The sequence below is a fragment of the Hippopotamus amphibius genome, chromosome 16, assembly GCF_030028045.1.
Source record: "Hippopotamus amphibius kiboko isolate mHipAmp2 chromosome 16, mHipAmp2.hap2, whole genome shotgun sequence".
Lineage (NCBI taxonomy): Eukaryota > Metazoa > Chordata > Mammalia > Artiodactyla > Hippopotamidae > Hippopotamus > Hippopotamus amphibius.
The window spans coordinates 64,230,437-64,257,818 of record NC_080201.1 but is presented as its reverse complement, the minus strand read 5'-3'; the positions used below and the strand labels follow the sequence as shown (position 1 = coordinate 64,257,818).

The window sequence follows — 27,382 nt, the reverse complement described above, 5'->3', positions numbered from 1 at the left end:
TTTACAGCTGAGGGCACAGCCGGGAGGCTGGGAGGGTTCTCTTGGCCAAGAACAAAGAAGCTGGGTGGGCAGCAGCCTTGGCGAGGATGAGTCAGAGAGGGTGGCTCTGGCCATACAAGGCTTGGCACAGATTCCACAGTGACCCCGTCCTGCTTTCCCTCACTGCCAGGGACTCCGGGGCTCAGGGTATGCAGTGAACTCATGACTCAGATCCACCCCTCAGCACATCCCCACCCTCTACCTGCCCAGCAAGGGCAGCAACGGGGCAGCTCAGGACAAGGCAGGGTGGGCACCTGTCCTGCCCAAGGCTGCTGACCTCGCAGCCCTGAGCTCCTCTCCTGGGGGAGAGCCCTTCTCTCCTGTTTTCTGCCCTGAGACAGAACACAAGGAAGCACTCACCTGCCTGGACGCGGCTCCAGAGCTCTGTGCAGGGACGTGTCCATCAGGATGGGCCACCGTTATAGGGACGGGGTCCCTGGACCCGATCTCCCCACAGAGGTGCCATCATCACGTCACCTGCAGCACAGCTGACACTGTCTGCATGGAGAGTCTGGGGCGTCTCCTGTGAGGAGCACGTCTTACCCCCAGGGCTCGTCCCCCTCATCCACGTCTGGGGACTCGTGACAACTCCTGGCAATTACGGAGAAGACCTACATGAGCAGCTGAGCAGAGAGCAGGGGAAGTTTTCCACGTTCCCTGTGGGAGAATCCAAGTTTAGAGGGAAAGTCATAACTGGGGGGAAGGGACACTCAAAGCACACCCAGGCTCCCGTCACTATGGTGCCCGTTGGGCATGTTCCTTCATGGCCTCATGTTTCCAAACTCTCCCAAAGTTTGTCCACGCTGATCACCAGCATATGATCTGGAAGCTGGTCTTTCCTTGATTTAAGTTCCACAACCCTTGCTATTTATGGCCTCATCTCTTTAATCTGGAAAATACCCCCTTTGAAACCAGTGTCTCCTTCCTCAGAATCCTCAGGTCTCCCTCATGTCCACGTGACTCTGCAAGGAGGTTGTCATTTGTTCTAAGTCACCCCTGGAGCCCCTCCTGGAGCCTCTCATTGGACCACCAGCCTCTTCCTGTGTTCTGGGCAGTTAATGCTGGAAAGAAACATTCCTGGACACACAGAGAGGGATTAGGAAGAAGCATGGATTAAGGAATATAGAGAGATACTGGACATCTTTAAATTTGACATTGAATTAGTCAATCAATATTTAGAAATTTCCATTGATATTTGAATATTTGAAACCAGCTCCCTCATCTGGCAGATGGGCCTGATGCAATTCTTAGACTGTAGAGAAGAAAAGGCATGTGAATCTTCCCACTGGGCTTCTTCTGCAGTGAAGTGATGCGCTGGGGCCAGCAGACATGTCCACATTTCAGGTACATGGATTTTTCAAGATAAGCCAGGCAGACGGGACAGCCACTGCCTCTTTAAATTGTGCAGCCATGGCCCCTGACCGGGAAAGATGTGCATGCTAGTGATTTTAGGCGTTGAGTAATTATTCATCATGTGGGTTTGTCTCCACCCATTTAAACACAGAGAGACTGTGGACCTACTGTGTGCCATCCCTAGCACTAGGTAACGAAGGTCCAAACAGAAATACTCACGTCCCTGCTTCTGATATGTGAAATGCTGGTTCGATGAAGGACACGATTCATAACCAGACGTCTAGCTGAGCTGGTGAAAGGGTCCAGAACTGGGCCCTCCAGTGTGGGAGCGCCAGTCCCTTGTGGCTATTGAGCTCCTGAAATGCGCTCATCTGAATCGAGAGGTGCTGTGAGTATAACATACCCACTGGATGTCAAAGATGTATTAAAACAGAGAATGTAAACTGTCTCGTCAAGAACTATTCAGAGTTGATTACAGCTTGATATAAATATTTAGGATATTAATCTAGAGTTTTTTTCCTTCATTTTCTTTGCTGTGACTGCAGGAAGATTTATAATTACATCTAGGAGTCACATTCTATTTCTATTGGACACTGCACGTCTAGACTTAGAAATTCTTCATCTGCCCCAGGCAGACACACCTGTAGTAAAAACTGTGTGGAACCTAAGAGGTTCAACAAGTCATTGGGGGGCGGGGGGTGGGGTGGTGGTGCTTCCTAGGTGGCGCAGTGGTTAAGAATCCAATGCAGGGGACACGGGTTTGATCCCTGCTCTGGGAAGATCCCACGTGCCGCGGAGCAACTAAGCCCGTGCGCCACAACTATTGAGCCTGTGCTTTAGAGCCCGTGAGCCACAACTATTGAGCCCATGTGCTGCAACTACTGAAGTCCATGCACCTAGAGCCCGTGCTGCGCAACAAGAGAAGCCACGGCGATGAGGAGTCTGCGCACCACAACGAAGAGTAGCCCTCACTCACTGCAACTAGAGAAAGCCCGTGTGCAGCAATGAAGACCCAACACAGCCAATAAATAAATTAATTAATTAAAAAAAACAAGTCAATAGGGGAAAATTCATCTTATGAGCCTGTCAAGCTGTAATGAATACAGAAAATGAAGACAGTCCTTCCTCCAGCTTGTGTCCTGTAACTCTCAAGGTAGATGCTCAGTGCAGGGTCCCTAAGTGCACACACACTGCCTGGCATTGAGTTGGCCTCAGACAACACTTGCTAAATTAACAAATTACCTCATTATGCGACCTTGCTCTCTCAAAAAGTGAATTCACTTAGAAAACAAAGGGATCGTTTTCTTTCACCGTGAGGTTGCAGACTAGAATGCCCTCCGAAGCACACTCATCGCACCCCATTCACACCCAAGGCATCTACCACTGACTACGCAGCCCGTCAGAGGAGCTCCCAGGAAGAGAGGCAGGTGAGCAAGAGCTGGTCACCCCTCCAGTGAGGTTGGGAGGTCACCCTCCAGGCTTCAGCGCATTAGACGTGAAGCTGAGCTGTGAGGGTTAGGGTCTGTATCAGGTATTATTTCCCTTAGTTCAGGTCAGGGAGGGAGGCACAGGCTGTAGCCCGCAGGCTCAGAGACTCCAACTGGACTTAAATCCACACACACTGGTCTTCGTTCATTGCAGCACTATTTACAATAGCCAGGGCATGCAAGCAACCTAAATGTCCATCAGTGGGTGAATGGATAAAGAAGATGTGGTACATATATACAATGGAATATTACTCAGCCATAAAAGGAACAGAACAGTGCCATTTGCAGCAACGTGGATGGACCTAGAGATGATCATACCAGGCAAGTCAGACAAAGATAAATACCATATGATATAACTTATATGTGGAATCAAAAAAAATCATACAAATGAACTTATTCACAAAACAGGAACAGACTCACAGACTTCAGAAACAAACTTATGGTTACCAAAGGGGAAAGGTTTGGGGGAGGGATAAATTAGCAGTTTGGGATTAACATATAACACACTACTATATATAAAATATATTAATCAATGAGGACCTACTGTATAGCACAGGGAAATATACCCTGTAATGGGCTACATGGGAAAAGAATCTTAAAAAGAGTGGATATACGTATATGTATAACTGATTCACTTCGCTGTATGGCAGAAATGAACACAACATTGTAAATCGACTATGCTCTAATAAAGATTAATTCAAGAAATCTACACACACAACCACAAGTACTTTTACCACCCTTTACCTGGGGGACTTGAGCTCTGGGAAATATTCCTTCCACATTCACCGAGATAGAATCACTTTGGGGGCTCTTGAACACTGCAGATTTCTGGGATTTTTCTGACTTGGACGTTGGAAACTTTTATTGACGTTGTCACTGGATCCCATATTTTCACATTTACCCACATTCGGGGTTCTTAGCCACTGTGCCTGTTCTTTGTTTCTTCAAAGCAACTAATAGTGATGAACCCTCCCTGAATGTCTCTTCCCTGAGGAATTGAGGCATTCCAATTTCTCCAAAATCTCCTGGAGATAAAAAATAGCTGTTGTCCTCCAAAAATGAACATAGGAGTCAATGATGGGTCCTTGTGGCTAGTGAGATTTGTTTTGTGTTCACACGTTTTAAAATGTTAGAATAGGAAGATATGCATCCTCTTAAAATATTGGGTTGGCCAAAAAGTTCATTTGGGTTTTTCCACAAGATGTTATGGCAAAGCCCAAACGAACTTTTTGGCCAACCCAGTTGATAACCAACAAGGACCTACTGTGTAGCACACGGAATTCTGCTTAATATTCTGTAATAACCTAAATGGGAATAGAATTTTAAAAAATAATAGATATACGTATATGTATAACTGAATCACTTTGCTATACACCTGAAACTAACACATTGCAAGTCAACTATAGTCCCATATAGAATAAAAATTAAAAAAAGAAAAATGTGCATCCTCTTAGAGACCATAAATCAGAATTTTGATAATCTAAAACTAATTTTTAATGCATTACTTGATGAGTATCAAATATTGGAACTGACCTCTTTTAGACGTTGGTGAACTTTCATAACCTAGATCTCTTCCCTAAACTTGCAAGTGACTTGCAATAGTGTAGTTTGATTTTCTTCCAACAATTATCTTACCTGTTACTGAATTCATGAAAGAAATAAACATGTTGAAAGAGTTCACCTGGCTGGTTGAGTAAATATTAGGCACGCAAGAGCTCATGTAGCTCAGTGATACACCTGTAGGCTTTAATGACCATGGATAAACAGATGGGTAATTTTTTTTTACTTGGAGGAACACAGTATGGTCACTTGAACAAGAACATAGCAGCTGTGTTATATCTACACTGGTTTACTACATCAAAGGGCAGTGTGTTTGTTATATAGGAGGGTGTCTTTGTTGTAGAGAAGATCGCACTGGAGAATTTAGGGATAGTGTGACGCTTGTCAGGCAATTGTTCTCAGGTGGTTCAGAAAAACATCTAGTGATGATGAGATAAAATATAGAGAAATTGGTTGATAGATCACATGTAGTAAAGTGTTAATGGTTGGGGTAACTGTATAAATGATAAAAGCATTAGTATTTGAAATTAATTCAAATCAATAATTTAAAAGAAAAAAACTTCCATTCAATGCAGTCCCTATCAAAATTCCAATAGCATTTTTCACAGAAGTAGAACAAATAAACCTAAAATTTGTAAGGAACCAGAAAAGACCCTAAATAGCCAAAGCAATCTTGGGAAATAAGAGCAACCTGGAGGCATTGCCCTCCCTGATTTCAAACTCTCTTAGAAAGCTATAGTAATTAAAACAGTGTAATATTGACATCAAGACAGAAACATAGGTCACTGGACTAGACAGTCCAGAAGTAAACTTACACATATGTCAATAAATTTTCGATATATGAGCCAAGAATATACAACGGGAAAAGGACAGTCTTGTCAATAAATTGTGCTGGGTAAACTGGATGGCCACATGCGAAAGACGAGAGAGACTCCAGCCAAACACGAAAACTAATTCAAAATGGATTGAAGACATGAATGTAGGACTTGAAACTGAAACTCCTAGAAGAAAACATAGGAGATGATCTCCTTGACATAGATTCGAAAATCATTGCCAAGACCTGACACCAAAAGCAAAAGCAACAAGAGCAAAACTCAACAGGTGGGACCACGTCAAACTAAAAAGCTTCTGCAACATGAAGGAAATCATCAACAGAATGAAAAGGCATGCTCTTGAATGGGGGGAGATAATTGCAAATCATGTATCTGATTGTGGGCGAACAGCCAACATGTACAAAGAACTCATACAGAAACTCATACAACTCCATAACAACAACAAACAATCCAATATAAAAATGGGAGGAGGAACCAAATAGACATTTTTACAAAGAAGACTACCAGTTGATCAACAGATATGTAAATAGCACCTCACGCTTCTTAGAATGGTTATCCTCAAGAAGAGATAATAAGTGTTGGTGAGGATGTGGAGAACATGGGATCCTTATACACTGTTGGGAATGTAAATTAGTGCAGCCACTATGGAAAACGATAGAGCATTTCCTCAACACATTAAAATAGAACTGCTGTATGACCCAGCAATTTCCTCATCTGGTTCTGTATCTAAAGGAAATGAAAACGGGAGCGTGGAGGGCTATCTGCACTGCCATGTTTATTGCAGCAATTTTAATGAGTCAGAATAGGGAAACAACCTAATTGTCCATCAGCAGACTAGTGGATACAGAAGCTGTGAAATATACAATGGAATATTATTGAGCCATGAGAATGGAAGGTAATCCTGCCATTTGGGACAAAATAGACAAACCTGGAGAACATTCAGCTGAGTGAAATGAACCAGGTGAATAAAGACAAGGCTAGTATGATATCACTTATCTGCGGAATATGAAAAAACCAAACTCATAAAAGCAGAGAGTGGAATGGTGGTTCTCAGAGGCTGGTAGGTGGGAAGTTGGAGATGTGTTTTTGAAGGGTATAAACTGGGAAGGAGTAGATAACCCTGCCCTGGAGAGGTGAGGCACAGCATAGCGACCGTATCCGACCACACTGTATTATAAACTTCAGAGTTTCTGAAGAGTAGATCTTAATTCTTCCCACCCTTACATGAAGGGTAAGTATATGGCGTGATAGAGCTGTTAGGTAATGCTACAGCAGTAAGCCAACTGTGATATATACATGTATCAAATCGACACACTGTACACCTGAAACTTGCACATTATTATATTTCAATTAGAAATGTGGAAAAAAAAGAGATCACTGTGAGTTTCAGGTAAAAAGTTGGTATTCAATGAGTGTCTACTGAACAGTGTAATCACGGCTATTGTCGGAGCTGATCCTATATATTTTTTAGATTCTTAACATTGTCAACAATCATCTTCACCACCATCATCATCATCTCTACTTTACAGCGGAGGGAAATGCAGAGAAGCGAATCTACTTGCCCGTGGCCACACAGAGAGCCTGGGATAGAGCCGGGATGAATAGGTCGAAGCTCAAGTACGTATCCGCTTTGAACCTTTCAGGTCCTGAGGTAGCTATCAGGAAATTCCCCGGAAAGGAAATCAAGACACAGTTCTCTAACATGTGAGCTGTGGTCCACCTAAGGATGGTTTAGACAGTCAGCATGAGCATGTCAGGTCAGAATTTTGGTGGAGAGGGTGTCTCGCCGATAATTCAGATCTTGGAGAGAAAAGATCCAATGAGTCTCTTGGCTCAGTCTTATTAGGCAACACTGAGCCACACCTGGCTCACTGATCCAGCCCTGCTCTCTCTAAATCCCACTGGGACTGATGCTGCCTGGGGGGCAGCTCAGCAGAAAGGACAAAATTTGGGCTGACCAAGTAGAAACATTCTCAACTCTGGCCTCCACCCAATGGCCTCAGGTATCTTCGAAAAGGGGGATAATAATACCACCTACTTCAGAGGGCTGAAGACAATCTGATCTTGCCTGCAACACCCTTACCTGGAGGGCTCTTACATCATTAGCATCCAAATAAGAGTTGAGTTGGTGGAGACAATTACAACAGTCCGTTGTGGGGGATGCTGATTAGAGGGATGATGGGGCAGACTTCACACAAGGTTCAATGATGACAGTGATGGGGTATTAAGAGCCACCTGCAGTGGAACAGTAGCCTTTGAAAACAAGGAAATCCTGCCTTATGCAACAACAACACGGATGGACCTGGAAGACATTATCATGCTCAGTGAAATAAACCAGCCACCGAAGGACAAATACTGCATGATTCCACTCATATGAAGTATCTAAAATAGTCAAACCCATAGGACCAGAATAGCATGGTGGTTTCCAAGGGCTTGGGGGTGGGGGGGGAAGATGGTGGTGGTTGTTCAATGGGTACAAGCTTTTGATTATGCAAGATGACTAAGTTCTAGAGTTCTGCTGTGCAAATCATGACTACAGTTAATAATACTGTATTGAACACTGAAACACGTAAGAGTATAGGTCTCACGTTGTGTTCTTATCACAACAAAAAAAGACATTTGCAAATTCTAACTTCCACCCTTTGCATCCAGAGCTAGTTATTTAGGAATATCCATTGATTTCCTAATATATGAATGCTTCATTTTAGCTGCTGCTGTGAAAGGTGAGAAAATGTACAGGAAAGTCTCCCATGGGAAGCGCACAGTATCGGAGAAGTCAGATATTCAGATGATGAGCAGAAGGTTCCTGTCACCAGTCTTCAACGTATCCCTCAAAGGTGGTAGTAGAAGACTGTTCACAGAAGCCCAGTGATGATATTAGAGAGCTAGGAATAGCATCATGGAATATTCAGGGGCCAGCAACACCTGAAGGAAGTATTCACTGATGCCTGAAGGAAGATCATTCACACCTGAGGTGGAAATGCCAGCCTAAAGAATTTCACATCACCTTCTGAGACTAGTCAATCAAGAGTCACACCAGCCAATGGGAAGAGAGAGATTCTGTGGCCAATCAAGGGGCAGGTACAGCCTTTAAGTCAGTTTCTACAGCTCTTTTTTGATGGGTGCCAGCCAGGAGGACCAGGGACCAGATTGGGTGAGGAAGTCTTATCACTGATCTTTTTTTTTTTTTCATTTTCCCCTCTCAGAGCTTACTATAGGGTTGGGGTGCTTAAAGAACAAGAGAGAAGGGTACTAGAAGTGGTCAAGTCTTCCCTTGTTTTGGCGAGGATGTACTAAACTGAATTTAAAGCATTTAAATTCACAGAGATTGTGTATCCAGCACTTTCTCCTTTAAATCTCCACATTTCTCAACTTTTAAGAGAACGGGACTCTTCCAGGCTGAACTAGGGGCTCCCTATTTTTCTAAAATTGAATTGGAGGGGACTTCCCTGGCGGTCCAGTAGTTAAGACTTTTGCCTTCCAATGCAGGGGGTTTGGTTTCAATCCCTGGTCAGGGAGCTAAGATCCCACATGCCTCGCCACCAAAAAACCAAAACATAAAACAGAAGCAATATTGTAACAAATTCAATAAAGACTTTAAAAATGGTCCACATCAAAAAAATCCTTAAAAAAAAATTGAATCGGAGACAGAAAATTGGAGGACCTTGGGTATTGGAGAACTAGGGAGAAATAATGAAAATACCAAAAGTCCAAGAGCTGTCTCTGACTTGGCTGGTCTATCAGTTCTGATTGTGAGATTCATGTAACCTGGGGAGACAAATGAAAAATAGAGTTTTTGGCAATGGGACACTCCGAAAGGGAGAAGGCATATAGCAGGCGAATGGAAGAATTCAGTTTGGGACCTGGTGCTATGGCAATTGGATTGGTTGGCTTTGGGCGAATCTATTACCATCCAGAAGTTTCTAGGGTGTCCTAATTTTATGCTAAATTGTACGTAAATACTTTGTCCCTGATGTTTGTTTTGTATGACCACAGAAGTCACAATAGAGTGGGAGTGAGCCAGGTGATACAGTTTGTGAGGAACGAGGCGGGTTGTGCCAGGGACCACAGGTACATATGACATGAAAACATAGTGGGTGACGGAGCTTCGCGTCTGCCTGATGAAAGTCTGTGAGGTTAGGAAGTGTTGGTGAGATCACCGACCCCGCCCCTGGACCCTGCAGCCGGGGGAAGGGATGATTAAGCAGTCAACACTTGGAAGGGCTTCAGGGATCACTAGCTTCAGGAGAATGTTTCAGCTAGAGAGGGAATGAGGAAAGAATGTTTAGGGAAAACGTTTAGAACCCACGAGGGGTTTTCTTTAATGGTAAAATAGCCATAAAACAAAATTTACTCTTTTAACCATTTTTCTTACACATTTGAAAGTAGTTTACTTTAGTGATCAGATTTACCGGCAAGAGTAGAGGACTATTTTCTGTTTTTGTTTTATATTTATAAGTTGCCTGATTTTTTTTTTAATAAAAAGTGCAACTTTTTCCAGTTTTACATATGTGTGTGTGTGTGTGTGTGTGTATTTTTTCTTTTTTCTTTCATTCCGTGCGACTTGTGGGGTTTTAATTCCGCAACCAGGGATTGAACCTGGTCAGTGAAAGTGCCTGAGTACTTTTCAGTGTTGATATTTTATACTTCTCTGTTGGCTTAGAATCTTTCAGGCTTATTATTTCTCTACTTCTCTGTGTATTTAGGGGTCTCTTATAAACAACATAAGGAATGATTTTTTTTTTTTTACCCAATGTGAGTCTATAGCTTAATAAATTTATTCCATTGGTAGAAGCTGAGCTTACAGATATATTTGACATTACTTTTACCATTGATGTTAGCTTGTCTAGCACATATTTCAGCTTCATTTCTGCTTTTGGTTGAATTGCTATCATTATCTGGACAGTTTCTGCCGGTGAGGAAGTTAAATACTCTGTCTCTGTTCTTCTAGTTGTTACTGTTCAAATTAGCCTACAGTAAATATAATCAGTCCCTTATGTACTGTAATAAGAAGGTCTACCCCTCCAAAGAAGAGGAAAGGTGAAATATGCTTTAGTATTCTCTCCTTCCTCTTTATTTCCATCTCCTAGAATGTGACCATATGTGATTTGAATGTCAGTTTATTTTCTCCAGTATTGAAATTGGATTAGACTATACTAAGTATGGACAGGATTGTTCAGAGAAACTCATAGGATGCTGGTGGGAATGTAAATTATTATGTTCATGAGGGGAAACTGTTATACATTATGTAGTAAACGTGATGCTCCCTAGGTAATACGACCTAGAATTTCAGAACTAGAGAAATGCATGCTTGATTGCATCAAGCTACGTGAGAAAGCTTGTTCAAAAAGATAAAACCTAGGGAAATGTGTGCTTATTTTCACGAGGGTGCGTGTGAAAGCCTGTTCATAGAAGCATCACTTAGGTTATAAAACAAATCTGGGAAACATAGACGTGCCAGTCAATTGTAGCATTATTAAACTGTGGGACTATCCTCAGTGGAATGCTGTACACCAGTATACACGAACCACTTACAGCTACATGTAACAACATAGACGAATGTTACAAATATAAGGACAGCTACATGTAACAACGTAGACGAATGTTACAAATATAACCCCCAACCAAAAGAGGCCAGAGAGAAAATACTTCATTGTTCCACTCACCAAGAATAAGCAAATGCCATCAAGCTCTGTTGTTTAGAATGCAAATCTAAGTTTTAAAATCATAAAGCAAAACTTACAAATTAACGTGAGCACAGTCTCTCAGGAAGAGGGTGTAGCTAATTGGCAAAGGGGAACTTGGGACAGGATTTCCTTCTTGACCTGGTTGTGGTTACATTGGATTTACTTTAAATTTAATAAACTGTGAGTTTGTTTTATACCCTTTTTTATTTATGGTGTTTTACAATAAGTTAAATAGAAGCTACTCTCTTTTTTGTTCCTTTGTTCTCCGCTATTTGTTGTATTCCGTGTGAACCTTCTTTTAAAAAACTTTATTGTTGTATCTGAATTTTAAGTCATAATTGGGAACTTCTTCCTACATCTGGTTACAAGGGAATTCACACATGATTCTCTTAATACCTGTAATTTTTCAATTTTTACATTTAAATCATGCATTCATCTGTGCTGTATCCTTGCATAGTAGATGAGGTTTACACGTAAAGTTTATGTCTTTCTAACTGGCTAACAAGTTCCTGAACTATTTATCAAAAAGTCTGTCCTTGCATTTGTGGTTTGAAATACATACTTTATCAACTACTGATGTCTGTATGTGATTTGGCTTATTTCTTTACCTTGTATTCTTTTCCACTGGTCTGCTTGTCTATTCATTTGTGAGTACCACTAGGCTTTAATTATAGATACATTAAGAGTATGTTTTTATATCTGGCAGGGTTACCCCTTTTTACTTCCCAGTTTTTCAGTTTTCCTCATTATTATGAGTGCTTTACAGTTTTTCTCATAGGGATTTGTACATTTCCTGTTGAGTTTACTCATAGGCATTTTATTTTCTTTGTTGATACTATAAACAGGTTTTCCTCTAACATTAAATTCCTCTCAGTGGGTACTGGTTGTCTATACGAAGACTAATAATTTCTGTGTGTTAATTTCATGTCCTGATACCTTAGTGAATTAGAACATTCCGTGGCAGAGACATCAAATTAGTGTATATATGACTTTCTTCACTCCAACTAAAATTTTTTGAAGATAGGTTTTATTTTTTATTCATTTTTTATGCCTGCACTGGGTCTCTGTTGCTGCATGTGGGCTTTCTCTAGTTGTGGTGAGCAGGGGCTTCTTTTTGTTGTGGTGCACGGGCTTCTCAGTGTGGTGGCTTCTCTTGTTGCTGAGCACGGGCTCTAGGTGCGTGGGCTTCCGTAGTTGTGGCATGCAGGCTCAGCAGTTGTGGCACATGGGCTTAGTTGCTCTGAGGCATGTGGGAACTTGTCCAACCATGGATCAAAACTTTGTCCCCTGCATTGGCAAACGGATTCTTAACCACTGCGCCACCAGGGAAGTCCCATGAACGTAGGTTTTAAACAAGAAATGCATGCTATCTGTCATTTTAAGCCCCTTTAAACTGCTGAGATTTAACTCCATAATGGCATCATTCTTCCCTAGGTATCGCTTATTCCTTGTTTTTGAGGATTTCCATTCCTCTACCCCCACTTGGGAAGTCCAAGCTCCACAGTCCTGCGACGAGATGGCTGAATCTTTTTTTTCTGACTTTGGCTTGTTGTGGTACCTGGAGGAGCTCAAAAAGGAAGAGTTCTGGAAATGTAAGGAGCTCCTCAAACAAGAACCTCTGAAATTCGAACTCAAGCCAATCCCATGGACTGAGCTAAAGAAGGCTTCACGAGAAAATCTCTCAAAGCTGTTGAGCAAGCATTACCCAGGAAAACTGGTCTGGGAGGTGACCCTGAGTCTGTTTCTACAGATCAATCAGAGAGATCTCTGGATGAAGGCTCGGGACGAGATCAGACGTAAGTGTTGTGGAAGGGATGCAGGGCAGGGACCTGTGGGGGAAGGTTGGTTTGCTTGGAGCTTCTAATAAGGAAGGTCACATCGTTGTTGCATTAGCGGCCGTGTCCCCATCAGTTGAGAATGTGTATCTGTCAATAGGAGCCTTACAAATAATAGAAGATTGTAAGCCAGCTCTGGTCATTCACGGGCCAGTGATGGACTGTGGATGAGTAATGTCCTGAGACAGACCATTTGTCTAAATGTGTTCTCCCCATTTTTCTGTTCCAAGCTGAGTCAATGCTCTTGCAGGAGATGACCTGGGACTTACTGTCTGTGCAACCAGGACTGCTGAAATGCAATTCCATTATGATCACTGCCCATCCTTTTTTCTTTAAAATTAAATTTTTTTATTGGAGTATAGTTGATTTATAATGTTGTGTTAGTTTCTGCCGTATAGCAAAGTGAATCAGTTATACATTTACATATATCCTCTCTTTTTTAGATTCTTTTCCCATGTAGGTCAAGTCCTTTTGACCAGACCTGCACAAGAGACTAGGCACAATCCTGAGATTAGGAAATATTGATAATTATAGAGAACATACGGTACTATAAGAAGCACTTTTTATGTGTAATGTCCTTTCATTCTTAACACGACGCCAAGGTTTACAAATGAGAAAAGTGCAGACCAAACGGTGTCCCCTCATGTTAGATGACTTCTCCAGAAGGGACAGATCTGACTCCAAACCAGTTATTTTTGACTCATTGACGGGCTTTACATTCTCCTCTGGGAGGATACACCATTGTTTTTCTCCCTCAGAAAATAAGATCAGTCGACTTGTAAATCCTGGCAAACAAAGTGACAAACTATCAGACAAATCACCCATTAAAATTTTTTCTCTTTATATATATTTATTTATTTTTGAGTGTTTCACCTTAAATTGGAGTTCATGAACATAGAAACTCTTCTGGCATTTCTCTATAGTTTATTTTTCTGCTCTCAAGATTCTCTGTTTTCATGGCTTTATTATGATTTTTTTTTTATTCCCTCCCTTCCTTGACGCCCCCCCCCCCGAGTATCCCCCACCCTCCCTGCCCCAGTCCTGTAAGGCATCTTCCATCCTCGAGTTGCTCTCCCTTTGTTATACAACAACTTCCCACTGACTATTTTACAGTTGGTAGTATATATATGTCTGTGCTACTCTCTCGCTTCTTCTCAGTTTCCCCTTCACCCCCCGCCCCCTCCCATACCTCGAGTTCTCCAGTCCATTCTCTGTATCTGCTTTTTTAAATTGAAGTATAGTTGATTTATAATGTGTTATTTCAGGTGTATAATAAAGCAATTCAGTGATGATATATATATATTTTTTTTCCTTTTCATATTCTTTTCCCTTATAGGTTATTCAAAAATATTGAGTATAGTTTCCTGTGCTGTAGAGTAGGTCCTTGTTGGTTATCTATTTTAACATAGCAGTGTGTATATGTCAATCCCAAACTCCTAATATGTCCCCCCCACCGCCTCTGAAGTCACCCATTTTTATAAACAAAGCTTCCTCTGCCCCAGAGAGAGAAAGGCTCTCTAATGTCCAAGGCTCTTTTCCTAGTCACACATCTTTAAACAAAACTAGCAATGCCCTTTGCTCGGAAGATGTGCAGAAATGCCTCACCTTCTATAGTTCCTATTTCTTCAATGTGGGGTGTGGTCCTTGCCTGTGTTTGTAGATTTGTTTACCTCCCCTAATGTGTAGCCTTGAACATGGAAGGTACATAATCAGGGCAGGTTGAAAGAGTGATGGTTGAATGGTGCCTTTCTGAAATGAACTTGCAATCAGCATGGTCTTAATGGACTAGCCTGGACCTTATGATTTCAAGTCAGACAACTGTGGGACAAATACATGACGCTAATATCTGTTAATTAGCTAAATTAGCCAACGAGTGTAAACTCTCAGCACTTTTCTGTAAAGTGGGCATAGGATGAATCTTAATGGACTGTTGAGGAAGATGCAGTACCAGTCGCAAATTTCTCAGCCCCGATTCCTGGCTGGCCCTCAGCAGATAAATAGTAGTGCTTATGAATTCTTGACTGGGGAGATACCACGCTGCTTCTAGTTTGAAATGTAATCCCCAAGTATTCACACTTTGTGTAGCCTGTAGCTCTGAGATGGGCTTCCGATTTTGATCAGGTGTTTCCACGGACATCAATTCAGATAGATGATGGTCCTAGCAAAACCAAGTTCATGAGCCTGGTCCCCTGTGGGCAGACATCTGTCTTTGCAGCTGTGTTTGAGTACCTCTGTAGGGGTCGTTCTGAGTACCAAAGATGGAGTGTATATTTTAACCGTCTTGTATCTGTCCCTGTTAACTCAGATAAGCTAAACCCGTATAGAAACCACATGAAGAAAAAATTCCGAGTCATATGGGAAAAGGAGACCTGTCTTCAAGTTCCCGAGGATTTCTACAAAGAAATCACAAAGAATGAATGTAAACAGCTGAGTGCTGTCTACCTTCCTGTGGAGATGCCTGGAAAGCCCTCACCCACTGTGATCTTGCAGGGTCCTGAAGGAGTTGGAAAAACAACCCTTTTGAGAAAAGTGGTGCTGGAATGGGCAGAGGGAAACCTATGGAGGGACAGGTTCTCGTTCGTCTTCTTCCTCAAAGGCAGTGAAATGAACCGTGTTACAGACACGAGCCTAGTGGAGCTCCTCTCCAGGGACTGGCCCGAGTCTTCAGAACCTATCCAAGACATTTTTTCCCAGCCGAAGAGAGTCCTGTTCATCCTGGATGGCTTGGAGGAACTGAAACGTACCTTGGCGCTTGACGCTGACCTGTGCAGTGACTGGGAGCAGCGGCGGCCAGTGCAGGTTGTCCTGAGCAGTTTGCTGCACAAAAAGATGCTCCCAGAATCCTCTCTGCTGATCGCCCTGGGAAAGATGGGTATGAAAAAAAATTATTCCTTGTTGTATCAGACGAAATGTATATTTCTCCTGGGATTCTCTGAACGCCAAAGGAAGCTGTATTTCTCCCACTACTTCCAGGAGGAGAATAAATCCTCGAGAGCCTTCAGTTTTGTGAGAGAGAAGAGATGGCTGTTTGTCTTGTGCCGAAGTCCCTTTTTTTTTGCTGGTTGGTTTGCACTTGCTTGAAGTGGCAGCTGGAGAAGGGAGAAGACCTGAAGATCGCCTTCGAAAGCGTCACTTCTTTGTATGTGTCCTCCTTGGCAAACGTATTCAAAGCAGCAAGTGGGAATTGTCCACCCAAGCAGAACAAAGCCCGTCTAAGAAGCCTCTGTACCTTGGCTGCAGAGGGAATGTGGACTCACACGTTTCTGTTTTGCCCTGGGGGTCTCAGGAGGAATGGGGTGTCTGAATCTGACGCCTTGCTGTGGGTGGACATGGGACTTCTTCAAAGGAGCGGCAGCTGCCTCACCTTCCCCCAAACGTGCATCCAGGAATTTTGTGCCACCCTCTTCTACGTGTTCAAATGACCCAAGGACCATCCTCACCCAGTCATCGGAAGTGTGACCCAGCTCGTCACAACAGCCATGAGCGAAGCCCACTCCCACTTGTGCTGGATGAGGGGTTCCTGTTTGCATTCTCAACTGAAAAAACAACCTACGTGCTGGAGACATCCTTTGGTTTTCTACTGTCCAAAGAGATAAAACAGGAAATAACCCAAAGCCTTGAAACTTTGAGTCAACGGCGACTCCGATAAGGTCGTGGTGAGTTTCCAGGAATTGTTCAGTTGTTTGAGACCCAGCAACAAGAATTTGTAGCCCAAATGATGAATTTCTTCAAAGAAATTGAGATTTATATTGGTACCATTGAAGAATTGATAGTATCTGCATTCTATCTGAAACATTGCCAAAGTTTGCAGAGATTTCATCTGTGTTTACAAAATGTCTTTTCAGATGAATCTGGATCCGTCTCAAAGTGAGCCGTCTATTAACTCCCTCCCTCCTACCTACAGACACACCATATTTATAACTTGCTCCACTCCCCAATGGATATTTCATAAATCATTGTACTTTTGTATTTGTACTTAAAAACATGGCTTTTGCAGTCAGAAAGATGCTGATTTGAGTTCTTGCACTGCCGTTGGCTAGCTGTGTGACCATGAACTGTTGTTCTTAAGTTTTTCCAACAGGGGTAAACGTCTTCATAGGGCCAATGTCAAGTTGAAAGGTGAGCAGTTTCTGTTATTGCCAGGACTATGCTTCTTTTTGCCTCCCCATATCATTTTCACATATCCTGGTGATTCCACTGGGAAAGGATTCTTGAAAGCTTGTGCCGTGTTTCCTCTGGATTTTGCCCATGTGTCTTTTTCTCTCTTTGCTGATTTTAACTTGTATTCTTTCATCAGGCTCAGGCTACCAGCTCACACTTTAGTGCTCAAATACATATCCCCTTTCACAGTCATGCTTTTTTTTAAAAAAAATTAAAGTATAATTGAAGGACCTCCCTGGTGGTCCAGTAGTTAAGACTCTGAGCTTCCACTGCAGGGGGCGTGGGTTTGATTCTTGGTTGGGGAACTAAGATTCCACAGGCCACATGGTGTGCCCCACCCCACAAAAGAAAACCCGCTAGAAATGACATACAACATTATATTAGTTTCAGGTGTACAACATAATGTTCAATATTTGTACATTCAGTGGAATGATCACCACAGTAAGTCTCGTTAACATCTGTCACCATACATAGTTACAGAATTCTTTTCCCACAATGAGGACTTTTACATCCACCCTAATGTTCATAGCAACCTTATTAAGGTATGGAAGGAAGCTAAGTGACCATCAACATGAATGGATAAAGAAGATGTGATATAGATATAGATAGGTAGATAGATGGAATATTATTCAGCCGTAAAAATAATGAAATCTTGCCATTTATGACAACATGAATGGAGCTGGGAGGGTATTACACTTAGTGAAATAAGTCAGACAGAGAAGGACAAACACGGTACGTTTTCACTTACATGTGGAATCTAAAAGAAAACAAATGAACAAACATAAAACAGAAACAGTAGAGGTACAGAGAACAAACAGTTCCCACGGGGAAGAGGGGATAAGGGGAGGGGGAGGGGCAAAATAGGTGAAGGGGACAAAGAGGTACGAATTAGCAGCCATGAAATAAATGTCACAGGGATGTAATCTACAGCACAGGGAATAAGTCAGTATTTTAACTTAGTGTAGTGTGCAACCTCTAAAAATATCAAAGCACTGTGTTGTAAACCTGACATCAATATCGTAAGTCAACCATACTTTGACAAATGGAAAAAAATCATGCAGAACAACAAGAAAAAGAGATCTACTCTCTTAGCAACTTTCAGATACACAATTTGGTATTGTCAGCTGTGGTCTTTACATCTCCGTGACTTGTTTATCTTACACCTACCTGTACTAGTCGCGTTTTTGGATACAGTTCCTTGTTTGCTGATGGGTCACCAAATATCAACCTTTGTTCATATAAAACTGAGTGTTCCCCCAAAGAGGAGGAAGAGGAGGCAGAATAAGGGTGAACAGCTTGCCCAGGGTTGCATAACTCACAAGTGTCTCAGGCGGGGCTTGATCCTGGTTGCCTGGGTCTCGGGGTCCACTTCCTTGACCGCCACACATGTGGACTCAGTGCTCCTGGCTGCTCCTGTCCCTGTGCAGGTCAGACTGTCAGCTTTGAGGGCCTCTGGGGAAGGTGTTCTCCTGTGTTGAAGATGTCTGTGTTTACATGCATTCTTTTAAAAAAAATTCTTTTAAATTTTGTATTGGAGTAGAATTAACAATGTTGTGTTAGTTTCAGTTGTACAGCAAAGTGATTCAGTTATACGTATACATGTATCTATTTCTTTTTCAAATTCTTTTCCCATTTAGGTTATTACAGAATATTATTTGTATTCATAATATTATTACAGAATATTGAGCAGAGTTGTCTGTGCTGTACAGTAGGTCCTTATTGATTATTTTATATACAGTAGTGTGTATATGTCAATCCCAAACTCCAAATTTTTCCCTTCTCCCCACCTTTCCCTTTGGTGACCATAAGTTTGTTTTCTAAGTCTGTGAGTCTGTTTCTGTTTTGTAAATAAGTTCATTGTATCATTTTTTAAAGATTCTGCATATAAGTGATATTATATGATATTTATCTTTCTTTAACATCACTCAGTAAGGTGAAGCACAGGTCCACCCATGTTGCTGCAAATGGCATGATTTCATTCTTTTTAATGGCTGAGGAATATTCCATTGTCTGTATGTGCACCACATCTTCTTTATCCGTTCCTCTGTTGATGGACATTTAGGTTGCTTCCCTGTCCTGGCTGTTGTAAACAGTGCTGCAGTGAACATTGGGGTGCATGGATCTTTTTGAACCATGGTTTCCTCTGGATACGTGCCCGGGAGTGGGATTGCTGCATCACATGGTGGCTCTATTTTTAGTTTTTTAAAGAACTAGTTGAATTGGCCACTGGAGAATCACCGTGTTTGTCTTCCCATAGTACCATGGAGAAGCTCTCCCTCTGGCGGGATCTCTGCTCAGCGTATATGGCCAGTGAGAACTTCCAGATGTTAGATTTGGACAGCTGTCCGTTGGACGAGGCCTCCCTGGCGATTCTCTGCAGGACGCTGCCTCAGCCTGTCTGTAAACTCCAGAAGTGCATGTAAGTCAGATCTTTACCTGTTCTTTGAGTCAGTAGGAGGGTGTCGTTCTTTCTACCCTGGCTTCTTTTGAGAACCGAAGCTTTAATCCAATGTGTCGAAAGAAAGTTCTGAATGCTTTGATTCAAGTGTTTTACTGAGTGAGACACAAACTGTGGACAAATGGGGAGACTTTAAAACTGCACATGGTCAAGAAGCTCGATTCCCAGCAGCTACAGCTCAGGTTACAAAGCCCGAATGAGAAAAGATATTTTCTTTTCTGCTGTGAGTGTTCCCTAGGACCGTACCTTCCTTCCCATGGCATCAGCTCACCTGCGCGCAGCCCATTAGCTGGCGAGTGCAAGTTCACGCTGACTTTGAGAAATCTCAAGTTTTGTTTAAGAAGCAGAATTGACGTTTCGGGGAAATCAGTTTTAATTTTGGATTACACAACTCCATGTGTTTTGGTCTAGAGATGTGTTTGAACTGTGGCCCCCATTTCGGTTTCTCTGTAACAAATGTTTTATTAAAATTTTTAAAAAAGTGATTAATTATTATTTATTGTTGTTGGCTGCATTGGGTCTTCGCTGTTGCACGCAGGCTTTCTCTAGTTGAGCAAGACAGGGCTACTCTTCGTTGTGGTGTGCAGGCTTCTTATTGTGGCAGCTTCTCTTGTTGTGGAGCATGGGCCCTAGGCTTGCGGGCTCAGTAGTTGTGGTGCACGGGCTCAGTAGTTGTGGCGCACAGGCTCAGTAGTTGTGGCGCATGGGCTTAGTTGCTCCGTGGCATGTGGGATCTTCCTGCACCAGAGCTTGAATCTGTGTCCCCTGCATTGGCAGATGGATTCTTAACCACTGCACCACAGGGGAAACCCTGTAACAAATGTTTTGACCTTAGTGACATGTACAATAAAACTGGCTTGGAGAGCCCAAGTGGGAACAGTCCTGGTAGTTGGTGATGTTTGCTTGGATGCCAATGGATTGAGAATAGATGTTTCCCAGGTAACGGAGGAGGAGGGTGCTGAGGACAGGTGGGAGAAGAGCCTTAAGTTCATGAAAGAGAAGAATAATAAGAATAGCACAGAGAGTAGGTAGCAATGTATAGGACACTTCCTAGGCACAGACGTTGATCGCTTTACATGCATTTTCTCCTTTGTCTTTTAATCCTCATAACAATCTTGTAATTAACTTTTTACAAAACATGTACCAGAAGCATAGGGAAGCTCACAGTTCTTCTCTGATACTTTTATCTTTTTCTGGTAGAAAGAATGCTTTTTATTAAAGGTAGGAAATCAGGGAAAGGAGGTGTTTCTCTGGAGAGACTACATTTACGTACAGAAATAACTTTTTTTTCTGTGTAATTTTTTAAACTTAACTTTTACTTTAAATTGGAGTATAGTTGATTCACAATGTGTTAGTTTCAGGTGTACAGCAAAGTCATTCACTTATACATATGCATATATTCATTCTTTTTCAGATTCTTTTCCCATATAGGTTATTACAGAGTATTGAGTCGAGTTCCCTGTGCTGTACGGCAGGTCCTTGTTGATTATCTGTTATATTTTATATGTAGTAGTGTGTGTGTGTTAATCCCCAACTCCTAATTTATCCCTCCCCCCAGTCTTTCCCCTTTGGCAACCATAAGTTTGTTTTTGAAGTCTGTGAGTCTGTTTCTGTTTTGTAAATAAGTTCATTTGCATCATTTTTTTTAAGATTCCACATAAAAGTGATGTCGTATGGTATTTGTCTTTCTCCGTCTGACTCAATTCACTTAGTACGATCATCTCTAGGTCCATCCATGTTGCTGCAAGTGGCAGTTTCATTCTTTTTATGGCTGAGTAATATTCCATTGTATACATGCACCACATCTTCTTTATCCATTCCTCTGTCGATGGACCCTTAGGTTGCTTCCACGTCCTGGCTAGTGTAAATAGTGCTACAATGAACATCGGGGTGCATGCATCCTTTCGAATTATGGTTTTCTTAGGGTATATGCCCAGGAGTGGGATTGCTGGATCATATGGTAGCTCTATGTTTAGTTTTTTAAGGAACTTCCACACTGTTCTCCATAGTGGCTGCACCAATTTACATTCTCACCAACAGTGCAGGAGGGTTCCCTTTTCTCCACACCCTCTCCAGCATGTCTTGTTTCTAGATTTTTTTTTGATGGTAGCCATTCTGACTGGTGTGAGGTGATACTTCATTATAGTTTTGATTTGTATTTCTCTAATAATCAGTGATGTTGAGGAGCTATTCGTGTGCCTCGTGGCCACCTGTATGCCAAGGACCTCAACTTTCTTTCAGCCCCTTGATGGAGCTCATTCCTGACTCAGAACATTTGTTCCAGCTGCTCTCATTTCTGCTCAGTCTTTCCTCAGATTGTCACCTGGCAAGATCTTCCAAATGCCTTCTGTCACCACCACTCCCCCAAAGTAAGCACTTCCCCCCCACCACTCCAGCCACTATATAACCTCATCCAGTGTTCAGTTTCAGTGTTAGTTAAGAGCTTGCCCCTCTTTTGTTGTAATCTCCTCCAAGCAGAAGTTAAGCTCTGCGTTCTGGGTCCTGGACTGTCTATTCACCCGCCGCACCCTGGCGTCTAGATGGAACGTGAGTATTTGTCCAGTGAAGAGACTGAACAGGTAGTTTGGGGTTGATGCATAGAATAAGGATTGCTCTTTGAAGGGATAAGATCTCGAGTTAGTAAGTAGCCTTGTCTTTCACCTGGAGCACCTTTGGAATGCCTTTCCTTTCTTCTGCTCCCTTGTACCATCTTCCTCCCATGTAGGTACCACGTGGTATCAGGTCATTACTGAAAAGTGTGTGCCTATTTTAGAGACAACTTTTGCTAATTTCTTAGCTTATTCTTGCTTCTGTGACTCATTCTTTCCAGCTGAGTTCATTGTTCATCCCATGTCACTATGCTAGGAATTTTTCCAACAAGCTTTACCAGGAGCAAATTTGAGTCATAAGTTTGAGTAAATATGAGTCTAAAAACATCTCCCTTTCAACTGTACCCATTAATGATGAGAAAACACACTGAATATTAAAACTTTCCCCTTGTTTCTTTGATTTCTATTAGTTTGTTTCTTTTGTCTTTTTTCTTTTAATTGGGGTATAGTTGCTTTACAATGTTGTGTTAGTTTCTGCTGTACAGCAAAGAGTCAGCTATATGTATACATATATCCCCTCTTTTTTGGATTTCCTTCCCATCTAGGTCACCACAGAGCGTTGAGTAGAGTTCCCTGTCCTGTACAGCAGGGATATACAGTATCTATTTTACACACAGTAGTGTATATATGTCAATCCCAATCTCCCAACTCATCCCACCCCACCTCCCTTTCCCCTCTTGGTGCCCATAGTTTGTTTTCTACATCTGTGTCTTTATCTGTGCTTTGCAAATAGGTTCATCTGTACCATTTTTCTAGATTCCACATATGTGTGTTAATATATGATATTTGGTTTTCTTTCTGACTTACTTCACTCTGTTGGCTTATTTCTTAAATCCAGCTTTGCAGATGTAGATTTTTTCCCCCAGTTTTCATCGAGGTGTAATTGACATAGAACATTGTATTTGTTTTAGGGGTGCAACCTGATGATTCGATACATGTATATATTGCAGTAATCACTACAAGAAGTTTAGTTAACATGGACTGCCTTACATGTGTAGTTACATTTTTTTTTCCTTGGGATGAGAACTTTTAAGATCTACTCTCTTAGCAACTTTCAAATATATAATACAGTGCTGCCAACAATGTTGCTAACAGAAGTCATTCGGAGATCCCCAGGACTGTACATTAGACCCCAGTTATCTTATAACTGGGAGTTTATAACTTTTGACCACTTTCTACCACTTCATGCTCCCAACCCACAGTCTCTGGCAGCCACCAGATGTTTGTGAGTTAGTTGTTTCTCTTAAGATCCCCCGTAGAAGTGAGATCATATAGTGTCTTTCTCTGCATTATTTCACTTGCAGGTGTAGGGACTGATCATTTTCATTCCCCGGTTATAGATCATCCTTTTTTAAAAAAAAAAATCCTCAGTTTTGGTAGTATTTCGAATTCTTCTCTATCCCTAATAGTTTACAAATTTCAATATAATGGGTCCCTGTGGGAATTTTGTTTAACCTAATTTTACGGGCTCTCACTGGGGCCCTTTCAGTCTTAGAACTGACAAATGATTAATAACAGATAATTTGGGGGAAGGGTTGTGTTTAAGTTTAGGAAAATGACTTGCTTATTTCTGCTACAGTAGGGCAGTATTGGGTTGGTCAAAAAGTTCGTTCGGGTCTCCTGTAAGATGTCCATCAACAGAGGAACAGATAAAGAAGATGTGAGCTATGTAAAATGGAATGTTACTCAGCCATAAAAGGAATGAAATAATGCCATTTGTAGGACGTGGATGGACCTAGAGACTGTCATACAGGGTGAAGTAAGTCAGACAGAGACAAATATTGTATAATATCATTTATATGTGCAATCTAGAAAAATGGTATAGAGGAACTTATTTGCAAAGCAGAAATAGAGACACAGATGTAGAGAACAAACTTATGGTTGCCAAGGGGGGGAGGGAGGTAAGATGAATTGGGAGACTGGAATTGACATATATGCACTGTTGATACTATACGTAAAATAGATAACCCATGAGAACCTGCTGTACAGCACAGGGAACTCTACTCAGTGCTTTGTGGTGACCTAGATGGGAAGGAAATCCCAAAAAGAGGGGGATATATGTATACTTATAGCTGATTCACTTTGCCGTACAGTATAAACTAACACAATATTGTAAAGCACCTATACTCCGACAAAAATTAAAAAAATAAACAGAATTACTACTAGCTAAAAATAGAAAGTAAAAACTTGGGTTGGACTTATATTGAACATATGATCTACTATTGAAACTTCATACGGAAATAAAATTTGAGTTTAAAAAAACCTGAGATTTGTTTTTTAAAAGGAGACAATTTTAAACAGAAATGGGTCCTTTCCCTGGGGAAGACAGTCTTGCTTGGCACAGTAATTCAAATATGTGCGTCTCCATTATTTGGAGGCACTGAGCCAAACCTAGGCTGCAAGGAGGCACAAACACGGTATCTCTCTCCTCATGGTGCTTAGAATGTAATACGGGGTACGTTTGATTTACTTTCCTTATCACATCTGTGGTGGTATGCAGAAGCGGGGACATCTAACCATCTGGTGCCTAAACATCCCAGAGAGAATTTGTAGGCAGCAGTAAGCAGGTATCTTAAAACAATATTGGGAGCCTAAGCATGGAAAGTAGGAAGAATTGTGTACGAGGTATTTTGCTTTGTGCTTGGACTTGATTGCATGAGTTGCTGTGATTTCCTCATCTTCTGCAGGTATGACTGTGCTACGAACCTTGCAAACAGCCTAGACTTCTTTAAGGTCATTCGTCATAACCCTCATTTGAAATACCTGAACCTCCACAGCACTGGCCTCTCCTGTACGGATGTCAAGCAGCTCTGTGAGACACTAAAACAGCCAGTGTGTAACGTAGAAGCACTGATGTAAGTCTCAGCGTGGTCCACGATGTATTTTTTCCCAGTGTGAATGCTGCAGTTTCAACATGCCCGTTTCTTTCCTGTCTTTGTCTCTTACATGTTTCACCACTTCCGTCTCAGTATCAGTAGACCTCCTAGTAAGATGAGGATGGATGAATTCTAAGGGGCAAGGTTTCCTTTCAGAAGGTCTGTCCCATCTTTCCCTTCTTCGGTACTTGAATTACTTCTCATGGACACCATCTGATTCTCCTTAGCTCTGCTCTCAGCCAGCCATACCAAAACCAGAACTCCAGTTTCTTCTTCTTGAAGATGGTCATAGAAGCTTAAAATGAGAAAGCTTATGGATGACCACAAGTGTGATCTTGGAATCTGGCAGATGATAACATTGAGGCTGGAGGGAAAGTGATTTGCCCCAAATCATTTCTTCCTCTTGAAAATTATCTGGGATACCCTTAGCATATCATTGGGTGATTTCTTACACAGGCTGTTTTTCAGCAGGAAGGACAAAGGGAAGTAATAGAAGTAGCAATAAACAGAAACAACTTGCTAAGCTCACCAAGAGAATATACTCTTCCCTCCACCAGTAATATGAGAGATGGGTCACATCTGCTTGGTTGATTTCACCTGTCAAGCATCATCAAGACAGAGAGGAAGGGTCCATGCATAAGAGTTGTTTGAGCGTAGAGGCTTGCTATTGATATAATATTGATATATTACTGTTTGAGCTGTTTCCGTATCATAACAATTCTTTTCTTCACTCTAGCTCTCTCTACTTAGGGGAAGCTTACAAAATTCCTTAGTATTTGCCCCATTTCACGTTACGCTATTTGCATACAGTTTTACATATTACATGGTAGCTTAAGTCTTGGGTAACAGATCTAGGAAACCAGGAGTCAGTTGTAGACAGTTTATAGGTCAGATCTTTGCTTCTTTGGGGCAGACCAACTGTGCCCTTGACTTCTGTTTGGTATTGGGAGTGGGAGGTCCTCAAAATCAGGCTCTCTCCAGCACAGTAATTCTCAACAGAGGATAGTTTCATTCTCTGTTAGGAGGTGTCTGTGTCTGGACACATTTTTTAATTTAAAAAATTTTTTTATTTTTTAAATTAATTCATTAATTTTATGTTTTTATTTAGTGGCTGCATTGCATCTTTGTTGCTGTGCGCAGACTTTCTGTAGTTGTGGAGAGCAGGAGCTACTCTTCATTGCAGTGCACGGGCTTCTCATTGCTGTGGCTTCTATTTGCAGAGCACAGGCTCTAGGCGCGCAGGCTTCAGTAGTTGTGGCACACGGGCTGTAGAGTGCAGGCTCAGTAGTTGTGGTGCACGGGCTTAGTTGCTCCGCGGCATGCGGGATCTTCCCGGGCCGGGGCTGGAACCCATGTCCCCCGCATTGGCAGGTGGATTCTTAACCACTGAGCCATCAGGGAAGCCCTGGAGATGTTTTTTAAGAAGACTTTATTCAAGATCATTGCACTAGGAAGGAGTTAAGACTATTGCAATAGGAAAGAAAGTTGAATTCACTCTTCTGAAACAAAAGAGGGGTGAGCTCATGGAAAAAGCACTTTAAGGAGGAGGTTAGTCTAAATGATTAGGTCACTAGTGTTTGTTAATTGTGGAGACATTTTTGATGGTCATGATTGCACGGGGAGGATGCTTCAGGCATCTGGTTGGAAGAGGTCAGGGATGCTGTTCAACATCTGACAGCACACAGGAAGCCCCCACACCAAAGGATGATCTAGGCCAAAGTGTCAATAGTGCTGAGGCTGAGAAACCTGCTTTAGCCTGAGATGTTCTTTTAAGCTGCATTAAGTCTCAGACCAGGGTTTCTCAGCCTTACAGCTACGGATGATGCATAATCAGATAATCAGACTTCCTGATATCTGAAGGTCCAGATCATTCTTTGCTGGGGAGGGGTGTCTACAACATGGCAGGATGTGGAGAAGTGTCCCTGGCTTCCACCTACTCGGTGCCCGTGGCACCCCTCTCTCCGGCTATGAGAACCAGCAATGTCTCTGGACTCTGACAAACGTCCCCTCAGGGTCAAAATTCACCCCCTGTTGAGAAGCCCTGGCTCAGACGTTTTCCTAATTCCAGTGGAAAGCAATGAAGGATTCCCGAGGAGAGTCATGTAATTACATTCGTACTTTTAAAAAGTCCGAATTGGCAGGTGAGGGATTAGAAGCCAGGACATGGTCCAGGGCCAGTTGTGCCTACGTCATCCAAAGCGTCAGGGCTCACGTCCCACCGCACGTGTCTCTCGCGTAGGTTGGGAAACTGTGACGTCACGGATGAAGCCTGCGAAGACATTGCCTCTGTTCTCACCCACAACAAGAAGCTGAAGCTTCTCTCCTTGGTAGAAAACCCCCTGAAGGACGAAGGAGTGAGGGTGCTGTGACGCCCTGAAGAACCCAGACTGTGCCCTGGAGGCCCTGCTGTGAGTTGGTGTGGGGGAGGGGAGCCCTGGGGGAGACGGCGGAGGGTGCACAGGACCCTTCAGTGGTCCAGCATAA

The 27,382-nt window shown here is 42.3% G+C and overlaps 1 pseudogene; it reads left to right on the top strand.

Moving 5' to 3' along the window:
• Nucleotides 1-12,475: 12,475 nt before the first annotated feature.
• Nucleotides 12,476-27,310, top strand: LOC130838201 (NACHT, LRR and PYD domains-containing protein 9-like; annotated as a pseudogene).
• Nucleotides 27,311-27,382: the final 72 nt, after the last annotated feature.